The sequence below is a fragment of the Aquarana catesbeiana genome, linkage group LG06 (assembly GCF_042186555.1).
Source record: "Aquarana catesbeiana isolate 2022-GZ linkage group LG06, ASM4218655v1, whole genome shotgun sequence".
Classification (NCBI taxonomy): domain Eukaryota; kingdom Metazoa; phylum Chordata; class Amphibia; order Anura; family Ranidae; genus Aquarana; species Aquarana catesbeiana.
In genome coordinates, this window is record NC_133329.1 from 242,337,411 (window position 1) to 242,351,671 (window position 14,261).

Below are 14,261 nucleotides of genomic sequence, written 5' to 3' on the forward strand. Positions count from 1 at the left end.
GGAGGAGGAGGAGGATGGTCCAACTCAATCACGTCGGTCTTGGGTGTTAGTTCCCCACTCACCCCCTTACTTAGGACTTTATAAAGCAGATCCTCACATAGCTTGCGTTGACCCTCCTGCATGCCCTGCAGTTTTGTGGCAGCCATGCAGGCAAAGGCCTCTTCAGGAGTGGGTAAGGCTCGGAGGGACGCAGAAGCCTCCTGAATGAGCCTGAGCGCAGAATCCTGCATGGGAGTTGTCTTCCTTGCTCTTTTGTATGGAAGGCGGAGGGGAGGAACCTGCGATTCTGTCAGGCTGCGACTTGTCCCAGGCTTCTCCTGGCTGACACTTAGCCCCGCCTCCTCCTGGCTGCCACTAACCCCCAGTGTGGTCTGACAGAAATCGCAGTCTCTCATAGTACCACAGCCTGGGGACATAAATGTCATCTGCTGCAGCTCCGGATCTCTGGGAATCTGTGACCTTCTTGCGCTCCCTAAGATAAGTGCTCCTCAGGCCACCAATTTTGGTTTTTAAATAGGGGATGGTTGCTGTGGGGACCACCGGCTTCACCAACTCCAGCAGTTTCTCCAGCGCTGCCTGCCTCTTTTGTTTATTGTTAAAATGGGGATGTCTCACCTGCCACAGACAGGACAGCTCCCTGTACTTGTCTATGAACAGGGGGAGGAAGTTGTGGTCATTGAAGCCATCCATTTTCTCTGCAAGACACAACACAAGACAAACCCTAAGGTCAGGCCAAACTCCCCTAATCTTGTTACAATATAGGCTTCCATTTCGAAGCAGTATAGGCCCAAGTTTAGATCTTACCTTCGTTATCACGATCGGCGCCTCCGATGCTCCTTCCTCCGCTCACAGATCGTACGTAATACGCACGCATGTTACGCTTTATACACACTGCGCATGCGTGTAACTCCGCCCGCCCCTGACGTTCTTTCTAGTCTATTCCCGGCCCCTTTGCGTTCGGCGCAGTGGGGGAAGAGCACATGGCGGATACACAGCAGGTGCGTGCTAATTACAGCAACGAGGAGGAGGGGGAGGAAAGCCCGGAGCCAGAAACGTCCCGATCCAGAAGGAGACGATTTAAGGCCTCAAATATGTCCTTTGGGGAGATGTTGGAGATGGTCGACATCCTGAAGAAGGCCAACTATGATGAGAAGTATGGAGCTTACCCCAACCCCAATGTCAGAAAGGCCAAGATAATTGCAAAAGTGGTCAGGAGTCTGCACCGGAATTTCGGGGTACGACGATCGAAAGATCTGCTCAGGAAGCGGTGGTCGGACCTGAAATTACGAGAACATGAGCAGTACAGAAAGATCCAGAGAGTGCTGCAAAAAAGTAAGTAGTTGTCCTGTGTTCCTATTCTTTATGTTTCTTACGTTGGTGCTGCTCCATGTGCTTTTCTTACAAGTGTACATTTTTAAATGGCAACTTTCATGTTCATGGGCACATTATTCGTTCGTATCAAACATTTTTCTTTCGGCCTATAAAACACCATTGTTTAGGCCATATGCATTTGGCCACAATTTTTACGCCCTACTTGTCTGAAACTAATTTGGTTGTGTAGATGGCTTTGTTACTAGAATGAAATGCAAGCTAGATTCTGTGTAAGGAGAGGACACTCAGCAGCTGTTTTCACATCTGGACACTGAAGCACTAGTGTGGGACACAAGAACACCATTTTTATTAGGGGGGGGCACACAGGTGCTCCAGTGTATATTATAGGGGTGACTCCATCTGGGAAGCTTGTACTAAACAGGTAAAGTATTGCAGCTTGACAAAGGACACTGAAAATTCTACATTTCGGAACTCTGCCAGAATAGACAATTGTACCCCACTTCCAAGCAATCTTTCATATTTATAGTTCTGCCATCAAATATCTGTGTGCTAAGTATACCATTTTTGTTTGACATAGGGGAGAAAAGACTCGAAGGACACCCCTCATCCGAGGAGACCACAGACCCCCCACCTCTGGAAGAAGGGGAAATCCCCCCAACCCAAAAAGAGCAGGAGGAAGAAGACGTGGTGGAAATTGTCACCACAACAGGTGAGTGTCTGCGACCACAGACTCAGGTAAGAGATGTATGCCGGTATATTTTTGATACCTTTTTTTTGGGTTTCTCTCTTTTTAGGTGATCGTGATGTTGTGGATCCAGATCCTTTCACATCAGAAAGTGCCCAGATCCTGATCGGGGAGATCATGGGGTGTAATTTACAATTGGAAAACCTCAAGAAAAACATCAATGATGTTATTTAAAAAAATAAAAACATCATTGATGTTTTGGGACAAGTTTAAAACCCCTCCAAATCACTTTCTTCTTTTGTGTGCTACAATGTTAAAAATGTTTGAGCGATTTTTAGAAAAGCCTAATTTGGAGGATGCACACAGTGTGCCAACATGTGCTATCCGCCATCACGGGAGATCAATGGACGCGTTTTGGGGGTGCAATCCCTTCCTCAATAATAAAGTAGCTGAGAGGAAGGGGTTTCTCCCCCAAAACACGTCCCTTGATCCCCCGTGATGGCAGCTAGCACATGTTGACATTGGGAAATTTGTGTGCATCTTCCAAATTTGGCTTTTCCTGGGGTGACTTCACCCCATCTGAACGCAATATCAAACACAGTTCCTAAATACTCATGTCTGATATTGCCTTCAAATTCTACCAAATGTGAACTTTGTAACTTCAAGATTTGTGTCTTTTTTGTTGGTTTTACACATGCCTGTTTTAGCTTAAATGGACATTTCTATTTTTGATAATGCTACCCCAAAAATTGTTATACAACAAACATGTTGGTTTGTTTTAAAAACCTTTTCTAAATGCACATGTGATTGTGCAGGTATTAAAAAGATTGTTCATCAAGAATGTGTGGATTATTGTCTCAACGCTACAACACTTTTGTGGGGCTCTAATTGGTGTTTTCTGTGAAAATGGGGGTTATTTCCTAAGGGCAAATCCTCTTTGCACTACAAGTGCAGTTTCAGTTCAGTTTCAAGTGCACTTGTAGTGCAAAGTGTCTTTGCCTTTAGTAAATAACACCCAACAGTGCTTTGTATAAGGTTACACAATCACGCCATTTTCGGGACTCTAAAACAAGCACAAGCAGTAAGTGTCAACAAATATTTTCTTTTTTTTGGTTTTTTATTTGATAAAGGCTTCACAAATTTGCTGGCATATTGATGGCCCCCCTACCCGCAAAGAACTCCAGGTATCGTAACCGGACATCATGGGCACTCAGGGAGGGCAAGCCAGGACAGCCACTTTCAAGCGCCGTCAGTGTTGTTTCATGTATCATTCCGGCCTCAGGCCCAACTGAGCCAGCATAGTTGGCAGAATGTTGACGTAAAAAGTTATGGAGAACACAGCACGCCAGGAATATATATGATTAAGTTTATACTCCGCCATATGGATGGGTGTCAGAAATAGGCGGAACCGGCTGGCCAGGATTCCAAATGTGTTCTCCACCACTCTTCTGGCTCTGGCCAGCCGGTAATTAAAAACCCTCTGTTCGGGGGGGCGTGGCCGACCGGAGCTGAAGATGGACGCCTGAATCCTCAGCTCGTCTCACAGGGGAGATACAACAGCTACTCAGGCCGCACAGCTAACACAATCCAGCGCCATCCTTGCACCTGAGACACTTGGGAACATGGCCAGCGTATCCAGAAAGAGAAACCCGGAATACAAGCCCAAAAAACTCACCGAGTTCTCCTACAAGCCGGCGGAGCAGGTCAGTGAAAGCCAAGATGGCGCCGGCCAGGCCGCGCCGAACGAACCATACACGGATCTACCGGACGAATTCCCGGTAGAATCCGCTCCATCTGACCCCCCAGCTTTACCCACTCACCCCCTGGAAGGTGATCACCTCCTAAATAGCCCTGCAAAAGCTAAGATGAGGCTCGATGCGCCGCCGCAGCGCCGCCCTCTTCACAAATTGAGGCCCAGGCTTTCAATCCCCTTCTCAGCAACCAGGCCCTGCATTCATCTATGGCATCATTCCCCACATCGGGGCAGCCTGTGATGGACACCACCTTAAAGGACATGCTACTGTCCCTACAGACCTCCCTCATGACAGATCTCTCCTCGTTATTTGCTAAAATCTCCTCAGACATACACAATATAGATGAGAGAGTGACATGCATTGAAAAAAATATGAGTGACTGCACAGCCACAGTTAATGAAATCATAGATGTGTGTGAAGATGTGAGGGAGGAACAAACATGGATCCACGCCAAGCTGGCCGATTTAGAGGATAGATCACGCAGGAACAATGTTAAACTGCGTGGAGTCCCCGAATCCATAATGCCTGCTGATCTACCAAGATACGCAAAGGAATTAATGCACGTCATTGTCCCAGAAGCATCCCCCAGGGACATAATCATTGACAGAATACACAGGATAGCCAAGCCATCCCACCTTGCTGCCTCTGTTCCCAGAGATGTTTTAATGAGTGTCCACTTCTTTCACATTAAAGAGAAACTCCTGCTAGGGGTCAAAAACAAATCTCCACTACCAGCTCCGTACACGGGAATCCAGTTTTTTCCAGATCTCTCTAAATACACGCTCCAGTTAAGAAGAAACTTAAACCCGATCACAAAGGGGCTACAAAACAACAAAATTCCTTACAAATGGCGCCACCCTGCGACTATCCTGGTCACTAGGAATGGTCAATCTCACACCATACATGACCTAAACAAAGGCCTGCACCTCCTCCACAACTGGGGAATAATCACTGAACCTCCCAAGACCCCACCAACCCGCAGCGGCCCCTCTAACGCCCGCAACCGCATGGAACACCACCCCAGCTGAAGAGACCCTACAGATATTGCCATAGTAAGCCTAACTACTACTTCACATCTCCCCCAGAGACTACGCAACCTTCCACTGTTTGTTCAGCTCCCTTCGTTACAAACTGTTTAACCCCCAAATAGAGGCTGAAGCGGTGCTTGCACCTCCTCTACGTTGCTCCTTTCAACTAAGCACAGTTGCTTTATCGGCAGTTTGATCATTGGGGTACCAATATAAAGTGTGATTAACATTTTGCTCTATCCGCAGCTCTTCTAACCAACCATCTCCCTACCAGGGGACCGAACTCCTTCTGCCAACAGACACAGATCGCAGGACCCTCCGTATCCTTGACCAGGACAACTAACTGTAAGTGACTCTCACTCAGATCAATTTCCATCCCACACCACAATGCCACTAAACGTCCTCTCACTTAATGCCACTTAAAGGTTTGAACCACCCGGCTAAACGCCACTCTTTATGGAAAACCGCCAGGGCTCTCCAGAGCGACATTCTCTGTATCCAAGAGACACATCTGATAAACTCAGACACATCACTATGCAACAACCGCCAATTCCCACACATCTTTCATGCCTGCCATTCTACCAAATCCAAAGGAGTCATGATAGCAATCAAGGACTCGGTGGACTTCCACCTATCCAATCTACTAATCGACCCTGACGGTCGCTACTTAATTCTAGTGTGCACCATCAACAAAATTTTCTACACTTTAACCACCATCTATGCACCAAATACCCAACAGATGAAGTTCATGCACAAAGTACAGAGGTTAATCAATCAGATAAAAAAAGGCCACGTAATTCTATGCGGGGACTTCAACAATGTTCCTGACCTCACCATGGACACCACAGCTCCTACGAAGCGACGAATATCACCATTGAAGACATTTCTATCTGCACAGGACTTATTCGATGTGTGGCGCTGCCACCATGGTTCAGAAAAGGACTTTACCTTTTATTCTCCCATGCACAATTCATATTCACGAATTGATCTTTTTGCAACAGATAAATGGCTACTCCAGAATATTTGTAAATCTGAAATCCACACCACAACATGGTCAGACCACGCCCCAATATCCATCTCTATCTCAGATTCCACTCCACAACGCAACACATTTCTGTGGCGCGCAAACAACTACATACTTAAAAACGAAAAGTACACAACAGAAATCTCCAACCATCTCTCAGAATTTTTTTCTATAAACAAAGGCACAGCGTCTGACCATGGGGTGGTGTGGAACGCCCATAAGGCCTATATTAGAGGTTTGTTAATCAAACTAAGCTCCCTTCACAAAAAGAGGAGGACGCAGCGTATAGATGAGTTAACCACTCTAATTGCCTCCCTAGAACAACAACATAAGACTAAACCCCAAAACCCAATAACCCACCAACTATTCAATCTAAGACAAGAACTGAAAACCTTACTCCTTCAATCATTTGAATACCTCCAACGTAGAATTAAAGCCACCTCCTATGCCACCTCCAATAAAGCAGGAAAATCTCTGGCAACCAAACTTAGAGGTAAAAGACTTAAAACTAAAATCTCTCAGATTATTCACCCCCATACTAATATACCCCAGTCCAACCCTCAAGATATAGCCAACGCATTCAGCGATTACTATAGCGACCTCTACAATTTGAAACACGACACCAATACTCCACAACCCTCACCAGAAGAGATTAACCTCTTCCTCCAATCCATTCAGCTACCTACCCTGAATGAAAAACAGTTAGAGAAACTTAATAATCTCTTTACAGAACAGGAAATTCTCTCATCAATAGATTCCCTACCTAATGGAAAAGCTCCAGGTCCAGACGGCCTAACAGCTGAATATTATAAACAATACTCCCCCCAAATCGTCCCACAACTTACTGAACTATACAACAACGCTGCCTCCTCCTCTAAACTTCCGAATGATTACTTAAATGCATTAATAGTTACGATACCAAAGCCAGGGAAAGAACGGAACTTCCCCAAAAACTTTAGACCAATCTCCCTACTCAACCTTGACCTGAAAATCTATGCCAAGACCATCGCCGCACATCTATTAGACATTATACCTACCCTCATACACAGAGACCAGACAGGATTCACTAAGGGACGACAAGCACCAGACGCCACTAGAAGAATGCTCAACTTGATACATCATGCGGAATCCACCGGAACGCCTTCTCTGCTCCTCTCATTGGACGCAGAGAAGGCGTTCGACAGGGTTCATTGGACCTACCTTAAAATGGTCCTACAGAGATTCGGGTTCAGAGACCACATCCTTAGAGCCATCTTGGCTATGTACACTACCCCTTCGGCCCAGGTCTTTACACAGGGTATGCTCTCCAAACCATTCCCCATTACAAATGGCACGCGTCAGGGGTGTCCCCTGTCCCCACTTATCTTTAACTTACTAATGGAACCATTAGCACAACATATTAGAAACAATACTTCAATATCCGGAATCCGAATCGGTAACGTCTGTCACAAAATTAGCCTTTTCGCGGACGATGTCATTCTAATACTCACCAACCCCTCATCTTCCCTGGCTGCAGCACAAGAAACTCTAAACTGGTTCAGTAAGGTATCATATTATAAACTAAACACAACCAAATCTTCAATTCTAGATATTAATATTGATTCCACCACCAAGAATTTACTCCAGACACAGTATTCCTTTGACTGGGCAGACAAGGAAATCACATACCTGGGAATCCAACTCCCAAAAACTGCAAGACATATCTACTCCTCTAACTTTCCCCCACTCCTTCAAAAAATCCAATCTGATACACAACATATCGTTAAACATGAGCTCTCCTGGTCGGGGAGATTGGCAGCCTTCAAAATGACATGTCTTCCCCAAATATTATACTTCTTCCGTACACTGCCAATCCCTGTCCCAGCCTCCTTCTTTAAGACCCTCCAATCAATCTTCAACAAATTTCTATAGAATGGGAAAAAACCCAGATGTGCACATACAAAATTAATCAAACACAGACTAGCGGGAGGCACAGGATCCATAGATTTTAGGGATTACTACCTCGCAGCAATACTTGCACAACTCCCAGAGTGGTTCCAATCTAACACCCAGTCTCTTTGGGCACAGATAGAAAATACATCGTTGGTACGCCCAAACCTAAAGATCTGGCTAATGAGCACCCGTTTGGGCTCCTATATATCCCCCTCCATCTCCCCGACCATGAAAGCTTCAGTCTATGCCTGGAAACAATTGATCACCCCCTCAGAATATAATCCCCCTAACACGCTCCTCAACATACCCCTAGAAACTCTTCACCATTTAACACCTGACCTCTGACTTTCCAAATGGTCCCTTAGTGGAATTCATTCACTACAACAACTTTTACGAGGTAATCAAATTAAACCCTTCTCCCAACTACAAAGGGAATATGCTCTCCCAGCCTCAGAAAGTTTCACTTACCTCCGCATCCAACACTGTTTAAACAAAATACCTCTCCCTCTCTACAACATCCCCCAAAAGTCATGGGACTTCCTCACAAACCCCACACCACGGCCCAAAGGCATATCTTACTTCTACAACCTCCTACAGGGTAAAAGATCCTTCACCAAGTTGACTCCCCATTATCAATGGGAAAAAGATCTCACAACAACATTCTCCGACGCACAATGGCAACTAGCTCTCAAATCCGTCTACAAAGCAACCCAATGTTCAGCACTCTGGGAGCTCACCCAGAAAATCTCACTCCGTTGGTACTTAACCCCAGATAAACTAACCACATTCAACACTAACACCCCCAACATTTGCTGGCGATGCAAATCTTCTAGGGGAGACATGTTCCACATCTTTTGGTCATGCCCCTCCATCCGAAAATATTGGGTAGACACGTTCAATCTGCTTACCAACATCAACAAAACTTCAATCCCACCTTCGCCTGAGCTGGCACTTTTAAACCTAAACATAGAGGCTATACCTGGCCCTCTCAGACACACAACAACCCACATCCTTTTAGCTTCCAGACTCAACATAACAAGGAATTGGAAATCAGACATTCCCCCTTCCATAACACAAACAAAAGACCTGGTCTCACTCCACTTCAGTTATGAAACAATGATGGCTTCCAGCAATGGTCGCCCATCCAAAGCCAATAAACAATGGTTACCCTGGACAAACTGGACTAATGCTGCAGTCCATACCCAGAAACTCAATGACGACCTTAAACCTTCTTGACCGAGCAATGTGTACATCATATATGTGCCCCTATGGTTACACTCCGACCTCAGTAGAGGTTCCACACCTCAATAGAAAATATATGGACTGTACATACCCACTAATCATGGGGGGCGTTCTCCCCTTGCCATCCATTTGGGGTGCTGCGATGGGAGAAGGCACCCTAGTTATATATATATTTGTATAAACTCATAGACACAGTACAGTGTATTTCTCTACCTAGGCTCATCTGAATGCACGAAGCCCAATGTCAAGGTGCTGACTATTACATTTATTACATTTAGTTCAATTAAGTTGTTTCTCTACTTTGTCTTCTACTTAAGAAACGCGTCGTTGCACGACGTACAATGTCTTGAATTGTACTTTGTATTTTCTTGCACAAAACAATAAAATATTTTGAAAATTAAAAACCCTCTGTTCCGGGGTGAGGGTCCTCATAGGGAATGGCCGCATAAGATGGTCCCTCAGCGCAAACGCTTCATCAGCAACGAAGACGAATGGGAGTCCTTCCACATTGTCCTCTGGAGGTGGCAAGTCCAAGTTGCCATTCTGGAGACGCCTGTAAAACTCCGTCTGGGCAATGACTCCACCATCGGACATCCGGCCATTCTTCCCCACGTCCACATACAAGAAGTCGCAATTAGCCGACACCAACGCCAATATCACAATACTATTGAACCCCTTATAGTTGAAATAGTACGACCCCGAGTTGGGTGGTGGGACGATGTGAACGTGTTTCCCATCAATTGCCCCTCCGCAGTTAGGAAAGTCCCACCGCTGGGAAAAGTGGGAGGCCACAGTCTGCCATTCCTGTGGCGTGGAAGGAAACTGTTGAGGAAAACAAAAATAAATTAGTATTTTTGCACATAAACATGGCAAGCAGATTAGACACAAACATTCTTGGCCAACCTCCAGATAGCATTTATTAAGGGGAATTTAACAACACCAAAGTATAAGGTACACCTATCATATTTCCCCTCCCCCCCTCTCATGGGCCATTTCTAACATTATAGGGGGGGGGATCTTGGACAGGTAACCCTCTCCACTTCATTGAGAGATGAATGCCTAAATACAGGGTATTACTTGGAACAGCCCCTCCTTAGTTACACTATTGGCAGCCCACTGGACAGGTAAGAAGTGTCATAATACAAAGATATAAATACACGCTGTACACATTTGAGGACATTTGGACATTCTGCTATTACCTGTCAAGATAATAATAGGATACAAAAACTTTAAACAGTACCATTTGAAAGTATACAGGCAGGCCCTTGCACTACATGCTTTGGGGAATTCATCCATACATCTGAGCACTAAAGAGATGGGTATAGTGTGTATGGGTTTGGCAAAGTCAGCAGATAGATGATTGAGGATAGAGAATTGGGATCAGCTGACTTAGCAGTTGGGGGGAGGGAGGGTTACTAAAAATGATTTGGGGACACCACAAAAAAAACCTCTGGCACTCTGCCTGAATTTAAAGCACAAATCACATTTCTAAACATTTTAGGGGTTGTTTGGGGTAAAGCATTACTATGGAGCTGACAAAATACATTGTTAAGTGACTACATGAGGTGAATATAGGGCAGGAGAGCATGCTGGGGAGGTTATTGAAGGCCAATCTGTATGAAGGACTAAAAAAAGAATTACAGAAAAATCCAGCATGCATGAGGACAAAGGGGACATTCACAGCATATTACAATCATGGTCATTAGGGAATGAGGAAAGAAATACAATATATTATCAAACATTCAATACAATAAAATGTGATATTAAAGGATAAAAATCTTACCTTCATATACTCCTTCTGCAGGACCTGAATGATGGGAGAACAGGTCTCTGGGATAATGATCCCCAGAGCCTGGGGGGAGATGCCTGTCGAGAACTTCAAGTCCTGCAGGCTTCTCCCCGTCGCCAAGTACCGCAGGGTAGCGACGAGCCTCTGCTCTGGAGTGATGGCTTGCCTCATGCAGGTATCCTGCCTGCTGATATAGGGGGTCAGCGAAGCCAGCAGATGGTGAAATACGGGGTCCGTCATCCTGAGAAAGTTCCTGAAATCATCAGGATTATTCTCATGGATCTCACGGAGCAAAGGCATATGAGAGAACTGGTCACGCTGGAGCAACCAATTCTTGGTCCATGAACTCCTCCCCACCCTGTTCATGGACTGGACTTGTGTCAAGGTCAGGACCCCAACACCAAGCCCCCGCACAGCACAAACTCTACGAGGAGTACGTATACGCAACATGGCTAGAAAACGGTCGGCTGCTCAGAACGAAGTAACAGAACGCACTGAAGAACAGCAAGGCCTGTGAAGAGCGACCTGAAAAACAGTAACGAATGAACAAGATCACAATGACTATAAGTCACGCGGAACTTGCTTGCACGCACTGAAGAGCAGATACAAACCCACAAGCACAAACTGAACCGTAGAAAACGATCTGAAAGCCACGAGTCTGAAAAAGTGTGAATCTTCTCTCACCAAACTTTTACTAACACGAGATTAGCAAAAGGAGCCCATAGGGTGCCGCGCTTGGTTCTGAACTGGCCTTTTCTAGTCTCGTCGTACGTGGTGTACGTGACCGCGTGGTTGGCGATCTGAAAGTCCGACAACTTTGTGCGATCATGTGTACGCAAAACAAGTTTGATCCAACATCCGTCGGAAAAAATCCTAGGATTTTGTTGTCGGAATGTCCGAACAAAGTCCGACCGTGTGTACGGGGCATAATATGCATAGTATTGTCCCAAAAAGGGTTTGGGGTACCCGGGTCCTGCCCCAGGGGACATGTATCAATGCAAAAAAAAGTTTTAAAAATAACTGTTTTTTCGGGCGCAGTGATTTTAATGATGCTTAAAGTGAAAAAAAAGTGAAATATTCCTTTAAATATCGTACCTGGGGGGGTGTCTATGTTATACCTGTAAAGTGGCGCATGTCTCCCATGCTTAGAACAGTCCCTGCACAAATTGACATTTTAAAAGGAATAATACTCATTTAAAACTGCTTGCAGCTTTAATGTAATGTCGGGTCCCGGCAATATGGATGAAAATCAGTGAAACAAACGGCATGGGTACCCCCCCCCCAGTCCATTACCAGGCCCTTTGGGTCTTGTATGGATATTAAGGGGAACCCTGCACCCAAATTAAAAAAAGAAAAGGTGTGGAGCCCCCAGGCCCTATATACTCTGAACAGCAGTACACAGGCAGTGCAAATAAGACAGGGACTGTAGGTTTGTTGTTAAGTAGAATCTGTTTGTAATTTTGAACTGGTACATTTTTAAAGTGTAGCTCCAGCCAAAAAATCTATTTTTAAGCTTTTTGGAAAACATAGGGAAGAGTTATCACCCCTGTAACCTTTGTTTTGCTGTCTGTGCACCTCTTCAGAAGATTCACCTCACTTTCTGTCCCAATGACAAATGTTTTTTGAAAATTTGGGGTTTTTAGTGAAACAAGGATTGGTGATAAAGCATCAGTGGATTGGAGACATGTTTATCCCATATTAATTCTTACAGGAGAGAATTTCCCTTCCTTCCTTTCACCTTACTTCCTGTTGTCTCCTTGCAAGTAGGAGTCGTTTGTAAGTTGGATGTTTGAAAGTAGGGGCCTGCCCTATATACTCTGCAGAAATTGGGGCCTTGGGTGTTGGTGTTGCCACAACACTGTAAGCCCTCACAGTAACTCTTGGTGGGTGCAGGAATGGGCCCTGCTGTGAAATATTAGATTAAGAATTGTAATTACATGCCATTGTTGAACAGGGGCAGAAAAATTGGGCCTTTGGTGGTGGTGGTGGTGCTGGTGCCACAACACTGTAAGTCCTCACAGTTACTCTTGGTGGGCACTGGAACAGTCCCTGCTGTGAAATATTATATCAAGAATTGTAATCAAATGTACCTCTTGAACAGGGGTAGAAAAATTGGGCCTTTGGTGGTGGTGGTGTTGCCACAACACTGTAAGCCCTCACAGTTACTCTTGGTGGGCGCAGGAATGGGCCCTGCTATGAAATATTAGATCAAGAATTGTAATTACATGTCCCTGTTGAACAGGGGCAGAAAAATTGGGCCTTAGGCACTGGGCACTGGTGCTGGTGCCACAACACTGCAACCCCTCACAGATACTCTAGTTGGAGTGCAGGAATGAGCCCTGCTGCAAAGTATTGCATCAAAAATTTTAATTACACGCCCCTGCTAAACAGGGGCTGAAAAATTGGGCCTTAGGCACTGGTGCTGGTGCCACAACACTGCAGCCCCTCACAGATACTCTAGTTGAGCACAAAATTGGGCCTTAGCCACTGGTGGCGGCGCCCAGAACCAAAAATGTTCTTACAAGCTATCAGCATGATCATTGAGGAGGAAGAGGATAATCACTCAGCATAACAGGATAGTCACTCAGCATCAGCATAGGCAGTCTTGAAGGGATCTGACATTTAAAAAAAAATTATTCGATTACATCAGCATCAGGTGCTTGGTAGCTGGTGGTGATCCAAGACTGATTCATTTTTATGAAGGTCAGTCGATCGACCGAGTCGGTGGACAGGCGCACCCTGTGATCGGTTACAAAGCCTCCAGCAGCACTGAATGTGCGTTCCAAAAGAACGCTGGATGCAGGATAGGCCAGTAGCTCAATTGCATACTGTGCAAGCTCTGATCAATGATCCATCCTCAAGACTCAGTAACCCAGAGGATTTTCGATGGGAAAGGTGTCCAAGTCAGATCTTGCCCCTAGGTATTCCAGCACCATGTAAAACAGACGCTGGTGATGGTTGCTGGAACCAATCATACCTTGGGGCTGCGGACTAAAAAATTGTCTGAACGCATCGTCAGATGGCCACCTTCTCCACCGCTCCTTCTTTGACTGACCGAAGCCTCAGCAACACGTTGTTCAGGAACAGGAGTTTGTAACCTCCCAGTCTCTGGGAACGCATTGCACAGACCTTTCTGCAAGGCCTCCCGAAGATGTTTCATCCTCTGCTCCCTCTGCGACAGCAAGATAAGGTCTGCAACCTTACCCTTATAACGTGGATCAAGGAGGGTTGCCAGCCAGTATTGATCCCTCTCCTTGATACCACGAATACGAGGATCCTTCCGCAGGCTTTGCAGGATCAGGGAGGCCATGCAGTGTAGGTTTGCTGAGGCATTCGGTCCGGAGTCCTCTGGGTCACTAAGGACAACATGATCCGCAGCCACCTCCTCCCAGCCACGTACAAGTTCATGGGTTTCTTGGCACTGTAAATGTTCCCTTGAAGACTGCTGCTGATGCTAAGTACCAGGCTCCACCTC